This window comes from Oculina patagonica, chromosome 12 (assembly GCF_052425735.1).
Source record: "Oculina patagonica isolate OP01 chromosome 12, crgOcupat, whole genome shotgun sequence".
Classification (NCBI taxonomy): Eukaryota; Metazoa; Cnidaria; class Anthozoa; order Scleractinia; family Oculinidae; genus Oculina; species Oculina patagonica.
In genome coordinates this window covers 25,769,648-25,777,787 of record NC_135769.1, presented here as the reverse complement: position 1 = coordinate 25,777,787, position 8,140 = coordinate 25,769,648, and the positions used below count along the sequence as shown (strand labels likewise).

Sequence of the window (8,140 nt, the reverse complement as noted above, 5' to 3'; positions counted from 1 at the left end):
GTAATCCTTTATTGAAGCGATTTTTCTTTCACAATTTTCCCATGAATTAAAACCAAAGTGTAGTGACGTCACCGGAGGGCATTAGGCCCAGATGTGGTCAGACGTCCCTTCTGGCGAGTAGGCGAGCACAGAGGGATGTCTGAAATTCAGGCAAGCATTAGCCTCCATTGCAAGCTAGTTCCAATCCAATACCGAGAATACGAGTAAGGCCTATTAAGCTCATCTCTAATGACCTCTGGATTTAGTGAACTACAATAGTTCGCCAGTGAGGTGTATGACCTCAGCGTGGTAGTAGTATATAGCTTTATTATTATATGGAGGAGAGTGCTTTGCTGGGAACTAAACCACTCTTAGATTTCATACGCCATTCCCATCCCTGACCCGACTGGTGTATCTCTTGCAAGTGGCATATCCCTCATTGACGTCACGATTCGCGCCTTTTCCTACTTTGTTGAGTGAACTTTAGAGGGCCACTGGTTTGTCAGTTTTTTACTGTTATGTGTTTACCCTCTATAAATAAAGTTGATTATTATTATTATTATTATTATAACTTGGCTTCTTGTGTCGTTTGCTGTTAGGAAGCATCAATAAACAGGTTTAATTTGTTTAACTAAGCGACAAAAAGGAATGAGTTTGAACGAAAACACGATAATGGAAACCCTGACGATTTAGAGATATTTAGAGGGAATTCTTTGCAAGGAACTTCACAAAGTGCAAGTTGTTGTAAAGAAGAAAACAAAAGTAGTTGAAAACTCTCAGCCGACAAGACATTGCCGCATCGGATTCAAGTGAAAGTCAGTGATGTTTTCAGTTCGTAAGTATTTTGTTTAATTCGAATTCAGTCAGTGTTTCTATATCGTAGACACGGGTGCATTGTATTTTTTATGAAGACGAACGGTGATTTGGAAACTGTCTCGATTATTCGCAATTAGGCCATCCCCTTTTTCGTTTATCGTCGTATGTGTTTTCTGAGTTTGGGTCGGTCGGTCGGAATGAAAAAGAACCTAAATAATCAAAGTCTCTTCGAGATACCGACTTTTTTGCATGAAGTATGAGTCGAAGGTTTATCCTGTGCATTGTTATTCGAACTTATCATTACAGTTGCTTGTAGTTTAGTTTAACAATTTTCTATCTTCGCAGAGGAAATGCAGCCATATAATTTTGTCAAAAATGGATCGTCCGCGCCGGGTATTTATACACATATTCCTCAACATTACACAAATAAAGAGTGCAAATTTCACCGAGATCTGACAATTCTATACTTTAAAATTGCAAGGACTTTTTGAGGCAGTCGATTACGGCAGCGAAATTAGCAAATGAAACAGCAAAATATGCGTTCGACGCTTTGTTTTTGCGACGCCATATTTGAATTGTTATAGGTAGACCGCTGTTCAATGTGTTCAAGGCCGTATCGTAACGATTAATGCTCCACGAAAAAGCACGAAAAAAATACGGATATTTCCGACTACTGTCGGAGAAAACATTGCGGCGTAAACAAATCGATACACTCATGCTGCGTTTTGTCTGGGCTCTGCTAGGGTCGGATATCAAGACAGCTTCTTCGTGGGCTTAAGAAGGATTAAACATAAGCCATATATACAGTGAATGCTTTCGAATTGTATTTGAAGATGAAATACGAAAGAATTTTGCTGTCTTTGACAGAAAATTCCACTCGAACTGCGTAGATACGATCGCATGTTGTAAAGCCGATTCATGCAACATTGCTGTCAACGCGAGGTCACATCGACTCGGATTGCAAAGCGCTAATCATTAACATTGCAAAATGGCGCTTTTAGCAACCAAATTTGGCCTAATTTTTAACCGCTTTTAAGCTAAAAGAAGCCCCCATCTCTTGCATTTGTTTTAACTTCAATAATATCTTTGAAAAGAGCGAGTTTTTTTTGTATGGTTTATTTTTGACGTTTGTAATTTTTAAACGATGTAAGAAGTGCTAGTGATTATTTATTCGTGTTTTAGCGTTAGTTACGCAATCTATCGTTAGTGCGACGCTTTTTATAGATCGCCTTTCAGACACACGTTCTTTGAGATAAGAAAACTGACATGTCACTTTTAAAATTGTTATATAACGTTTGTTAATTTGACAAGTCACGTTTTTTCTACGAGATTGCAAGTGATCACCCACAGCGGAAAGTAATCCCTTGAGAAATTAAAATACTCCCTTGAGAAATTAACCTTGAGAGTTAACAAGAATGTGGTTTGAGATGGAACGACTTAACCGCTATTCTCCTTCCTTTTTCTTGTAAACAAGCAAAAAAGTCGAAAAAAGTGGATAAGGAGTCTGGAACTAGAGGCCCGATACCTCAGCATAATATCCGTGGAGCCTGGAAACAAGAAGCCATGGTTACAACGTCAACACGATGGCAATGGAGGAAGGAAAAACAAGAACAGCGTAAAAAGGATGAACCATTGTTTAAAATAATGTGGCATTGCCTTCATTACCTTCTGTATAACATTTTTTTGAAAACGCGAAAATCTGGGTGGATCAAAGATATGAATTTTATATTCTCGTGGCAAAAACGATATCTCAGCGCAGGGAATGGGTAAGATATCGTTTCTGTTAATTTACAAAGGATCGCCCTTGTATAGGGCCATTCTCTCTGTAGATATTAAAATCAAGAGACTGTCAATTTACTTTATGCCGTAATGGTGGTTTACAAACTTTCATTCTTTGACTTTTCATTTGCAAAGTCTTCCAGCCTTACCAAGGAATGCGAGCAAGTGTTATTGCGGTTTTCAGTGATATGCAAACTCTGAAGTTCAATCCCCAACCAACGGTTAACGCTTTTTGCTGCCCCCAATCGTCTTAGCGGATCTCTTCGGAAACAGAAGTTCACTTCAACCGGGTCAAAAGGTCACGTCCGTCAGCTGTGATTTGTAGATTTTGATCCATTTTGTTTGTTTCTGTTTTTCATGGCTCGTTGGCAGTCGCCATAATCAGTGTGATTGACGGCAGCGAAAAACGCAATCGTCAGTTAGATTTTGAATTTCAGATCTAGAGTTCGCATATCACTGAAAACCGCAATAAATGGGGCCGAAAAACGAAGGCGGATGGTTATTAACTTGGAATTGTACTGACCATGTGGGAGTGTTCAGAAATAAATGACAATGCTGCAGGGGATATTAAATATTACACAAGAAAATCGATATTTTCTCGATTAGACGCCCCGGAGTCCGGTGTATTAGTGTAGTGTTTGTACACTACACTAATGGAGTTAGACGTAAACAGTTAATTGCGCGGTCAGGTGGAACAAGCACGTAGACATACATATGCAAATTAGACTGGAACTGGCTTTTTTTCCCCCCATGTTTTAAAAAAAAGGGATAAAAAAAAACCGCGACGGGCGGACGGCCCGGGGGAAAAAAATAAAGGGGGAAAAAAACCCCAAAAAAAAGAAATAACTCAACAAAAAAAAAAGAAAAAAAAAACTTACAGCCAGTGTTCAACTCCGTGAGATGGTAACAGATTCACGCGAGTAATATAACGCAAACAAAATACTTGAAGTAAGACTTCCAAGTGGATTCCGGAGATAACGGCAGTAAAATGAGAGGACATTTAAAACTTATAAAGGATACACGTCACACAAGCTAGCAGTAAGAGATTAATATTTGAGCTCTGGCCTCTGGGCAGTTAATAGGGAAAAAGGTCATCGCAACATAAGATAAATGTACAGCACCAAAATAAACTGATAAAAAACTTATAGCCAGTGCCCAACTCTGTGAGATGGCAACAGATTCACATGAGTAATCGCGCAAGCAGAATGGATTCCGGAGATACCGGAAGTAAAATGAGAGGACATTTACGGGAGGCAGCGTGGCCGAGTGGTTAGAGCGCCGGACTTGAAATCCGGAGGTCGCGGGTTCAAGTCCCGTTCTGACCACTAGCTGGTGTTGTTTTCGGTAGCCCCGAATTCAACTCCTCGGCTACGCTTGTAAATAGCCAACTGGTCTGCCTCTTGCCAGTTGGGATTCTTAATCATGTTTCGTTCATTTACAATACTTGTTTCAGAGTTAGTTTACATTGACCCTGAAAAGCCCCATTCGGGGAGTGGTCAATTACATGCATATTTATATTCATATTTATTTAAAACTTATAAATGATAAACGTCACGCTAGCTAGCAATGAGTGATTAAAATTGAACTTGCTGAGACGTCAGCCAGGTAGCAAGTTCATACGGACATCATTATTGAAGAATGTCACAAGGCTGACTCTAATTATTTTCCGTACAAAAGCTACCTTCTTTAGTCACTGAGGTAATGCGCTTAAGTTTTTTTTTAACAAAATTTATAGTTTGCTAAGTGATGCCATTTAACTAGTCATCTTCCTTAGTCACTGCAAGATCTGATAAGCCGTTTTCGATGTGTTGGGGGAATTCTTCTTTAGACAGATCACGTTATTAAAGAACGTGGCAGGATGACTCGAATTATTTTCAGAAAGTAAGCTACCTTCTTTAGTCACTGAGGTGATGTGCTTAAGTTGTTTTTTTTTTTTTAACAAAATCAATAGTTTGCTAAATGATGCCATTAACTACCTCCCTTATTTACTGCAAGATATGAAAAACCGCTGTCAACATGTTGGGTGAAATTCTTCTTTAGACAGATCATGTTCTAAGGCCCCCTTTACATGGAAAGAGGATGACCCTAGTGCCAGGATCATCCTAGCACTAGGATCATCCGAGCGCGACATGTTTTCAGCTTTCAGTTTACATGCGAAGGGCTGCATTTGGTTCCAGTGCTAGGATCATCCTAGCGTTAGGATCATCCTATCTGAGACGAGGGATGATCCTAGCGCAAGGATCATCCTAGCTCCATGTAAACAGGCTCAAAAGGCCCAGGGCTCTCTTCGCACACACCCGCCATCTTGAAAATAGAGATTGTCCTGGGGGTCGTCCTGGGGACGAGGTTGTCAAACAACATGGTGGCCTCTTCATCACATGTGGTGGACGACTACCAACAAGCCGAAGTTGAGCAGCCAGAGGGTCGAGCAAAAACTTTAAAGAGAAAAAAGAGCGAAGTAGAGAAACCGAAGAAATGGAGCTGGAAAGAGGAGTATGTTGAGGCGCTCATTAAAGAAATCAAGGATTATAAAACGGTATGTGATTTTAATGCCGTTGACTTTGAAGCGGACCTCAAGGAATTGTACACTGAAGTCCATCGTCGCCTGGCTTTAAGATTTCCGAATGAAAGGTAGCGCCAACAAAAAGACGGAACCGCCCCAAATTTTGCATGTAAACCAATGAAACGCTGATCCCAGAAGTCCCATTTTTGCATGTAAACCAAATGAACCTTCTAGGATGATCCTGGCACTAGGATCATCCTCTTTCCATGTAAAGGGGGCCGAAAATAACATGACAGACATGTCTCGTCTGACAATTGCCAGACATACAAGCTCGACTGGTGACGAGTCACGTGACAACTCTCTCAAACACTACACTGTCCGTACGGACCGCTCTTTTCAAACTTGGCCTGGTGGATCCCGGTGGCGTTTATTTGACACCCGCAGTTTATTCGAGCCCAGTTTTCATTAAGCAACGGGTTTTATTCGTTATTTTTTTTACAACAATGTATCTGTTTAATATACCTAAAGCTTATTATACCTCAAATAAATACCTGGGGGGTGGGGGGGGGGGGGCTATTTTCAACTCCAACTTGGAGACCCGGTGCAAAAACCGCAAAAATCCCCAAAAACGATGAAATAGTCCAAAAGGACAACAGAAATCAAGAAAGGTGGGTACATTTTCTTTATCGAAAAGAAGGTAAAATTTTATTTCTTATAGAGCGCTTGTAAATCTCCAACGGCCTAAATTGTAACACAACACCGCGCACTTCAAGTAGTCACGTCTCACTCGATACGCTTACATAAATCACTCATACGCTTACATAAATCATTCAAAAAGCTCAGATAAATCATTCATACGCTCACATAACTCATTCATTCGCTTACATAAATCATTTATTCGATCGATTTCTCGAATCGTGAGTTTGGGACGCCTGTGCTTATACATCCATTTGGTCAGACCATGCAGGCACATTTGGGCATGCTTGCATCTAAAACATATTTACATTATCGAAAGTTTTATACATAACCCTTAGGGAGAAAGACTCAATAAACTTAAATTGCTCTCCTTGTCAACCAGACGGACCTATATTTCGATTTCAATTTCCTTTTTAAGATTGACAACTTGCCCTTGTATCATGACTGACTCTTAACCCTATTCAGACCGGGGGGGGGGCTTTTGAGGCCCGCGCTGACTTTGAACTTTTATAACTTTTTTAAGATTTAACCAAACGCTGCAAAACTTTCTGAGTTTTCCTAAAATTTATCTGGCAACAATTTGGTGGTGTTGGATGATGTGTCAGGAACTTGACATCACCATGGCAACGGCATTTTGACAGGAATGTTTTCCCAAATTTGTAATTTTGCGTGTTTCTGTTAATAAAAATCAACTTAAATGGAATTATTTTTACATTTTTACGGGTTAAAAGCACATTTTTATTTATTTTGAGTGCTTTGCAGTGATTTTGGGTGGTTTTCTGACATTTTGGAAAAATTTTGAAATCCAAGATGGCGGATCCAAGATGGCGGCTGTTTGACATCATGATGTAATTGTCACGTGATGTGACGTCACCATCCCACGTGACGTATACCAAAAGAAAGAGTTTTGGACATACAATACATCCTATAAGTTTCATGGTGATTGCGTTAATATTCTGGAAGTTATAGGGTTAAAGTCGAATTAAATCAAATCTTAAAGCATATCTTTATAGTCAAGAGTTTACTTTTTTTTTACTACTCATTTTGTCCTATCTAAATCCTGTTTCGGGGGTTTTCTATCGTATTCATTACTTTATTTATTACTTGAAACTATCAAAGTGTAGAAGTACAGGCCCGCAAATGATCCCGGGACCGCAAATAATCCCAGTACCGGAAATGATTAGTGTAAATGATACAACAGAATACTTGGAATGGCGTGGACTTTATGAATAGTCTATGGATGTATTTTTATAAAAGACAACATAATAAAACGCAAAATTTTTAAACCCCTTTTTTCCCCCCCAAAAAAAAAAAACAAAAAAATCCCACAACGTCCAAATATAAAAAAAACGTAAACGGTTACAGCGTCTCTGGGTAAATTTATTTGCATACCGCAAGCATAGAGCTGTCAACTTTTGCACGTGCAAATTTCTTACTGTCAATTAATCTGCACTGAAAGCTACGCGAAAATGAAGTCAGTTTTTGAGAGAATTTATTTCAGTGACTTGATAAAGACATTTAAAGAAAAAAATCACCACAGATTTCGAAAGAGAGTAGCTCGATAACAAGAGTCGGAGATCGATATGATAGAAATCAGCAACAAAACTCAACTTTCTTCCAGACTTTACGTCCAGACATTTATAATGTCGCTATGAACGCTGCGTGACTGCGTGTGAATGGCTATCAGCTTAAAGCATTTCACCGCAAATAAATCATCCCTTGATTGGAGAGAGTTCGTATTTCTGTTGGATGGATTGTTAAACTTTATGCCACGTTTTAGGTTACTAATCGGAGCATATTTATCAGCTATAATGATACAGTTGTGGTTTTAAATTCACTTTAGTAAATCGTTCAAATACGGTACATTCTCTCGCGTTAATTGCTTTTCTAATTGTTGTATTATTAATAAAGAAATGGATTAAATAAATTTAAATCCCCTGTCCAAATTCTTTAGTCCACGCATATCCAAATTTTACGGTTAGGCGACTGTTTCCGGTCCGAGGATCATTTGCGGTCATTTTGGGATCATTTGCGGTCCCGGGATCATTTGCGGTTCAATTTTGGGATCATTTGCAGTCCCGGGATCATTTGCAGTCCCGGGATCATTTGCGGGTCGGGATCATTTGCGGGCCTGTACACTTGTAAAGAGTTTAATAATTGTAGAAAACGGAAACGAACTTCAAATTACGCATCTTGGACAAACAATGAGTCTACGCATCAAGACAAAACAGACGATCCAAGTCACGCAAACAGTACATCGCTCAAACTTCATAGGGAATAATATCCGAAAGCTAAACTTTCAACTCGAACTGCTTGTACCACTAAGCCACTACTTACAAATTGAACATAAAAAAACAGTAGATGAGA

At 39.4% G+C, this 8,140-nt stretch overlaps 1 non-coding gene across 1 annotated transcript; it reads left to right on the top strand.

The window, feature by feature from the left end:
* The first annotated feature begins 3,826 nt into the window (after positions 1-3,826).
* On the top strand, positions 3,827-3,899 carry Trnas-uga (transfer RNA serine (anticodon UGA)). Its single transcript has one exon. It is a non-coding gene; the product is annotated as a tRNA-Ser (tRNA).
* Positions 3,900-8,140: the final 4,241 nt, after the last annotated feature.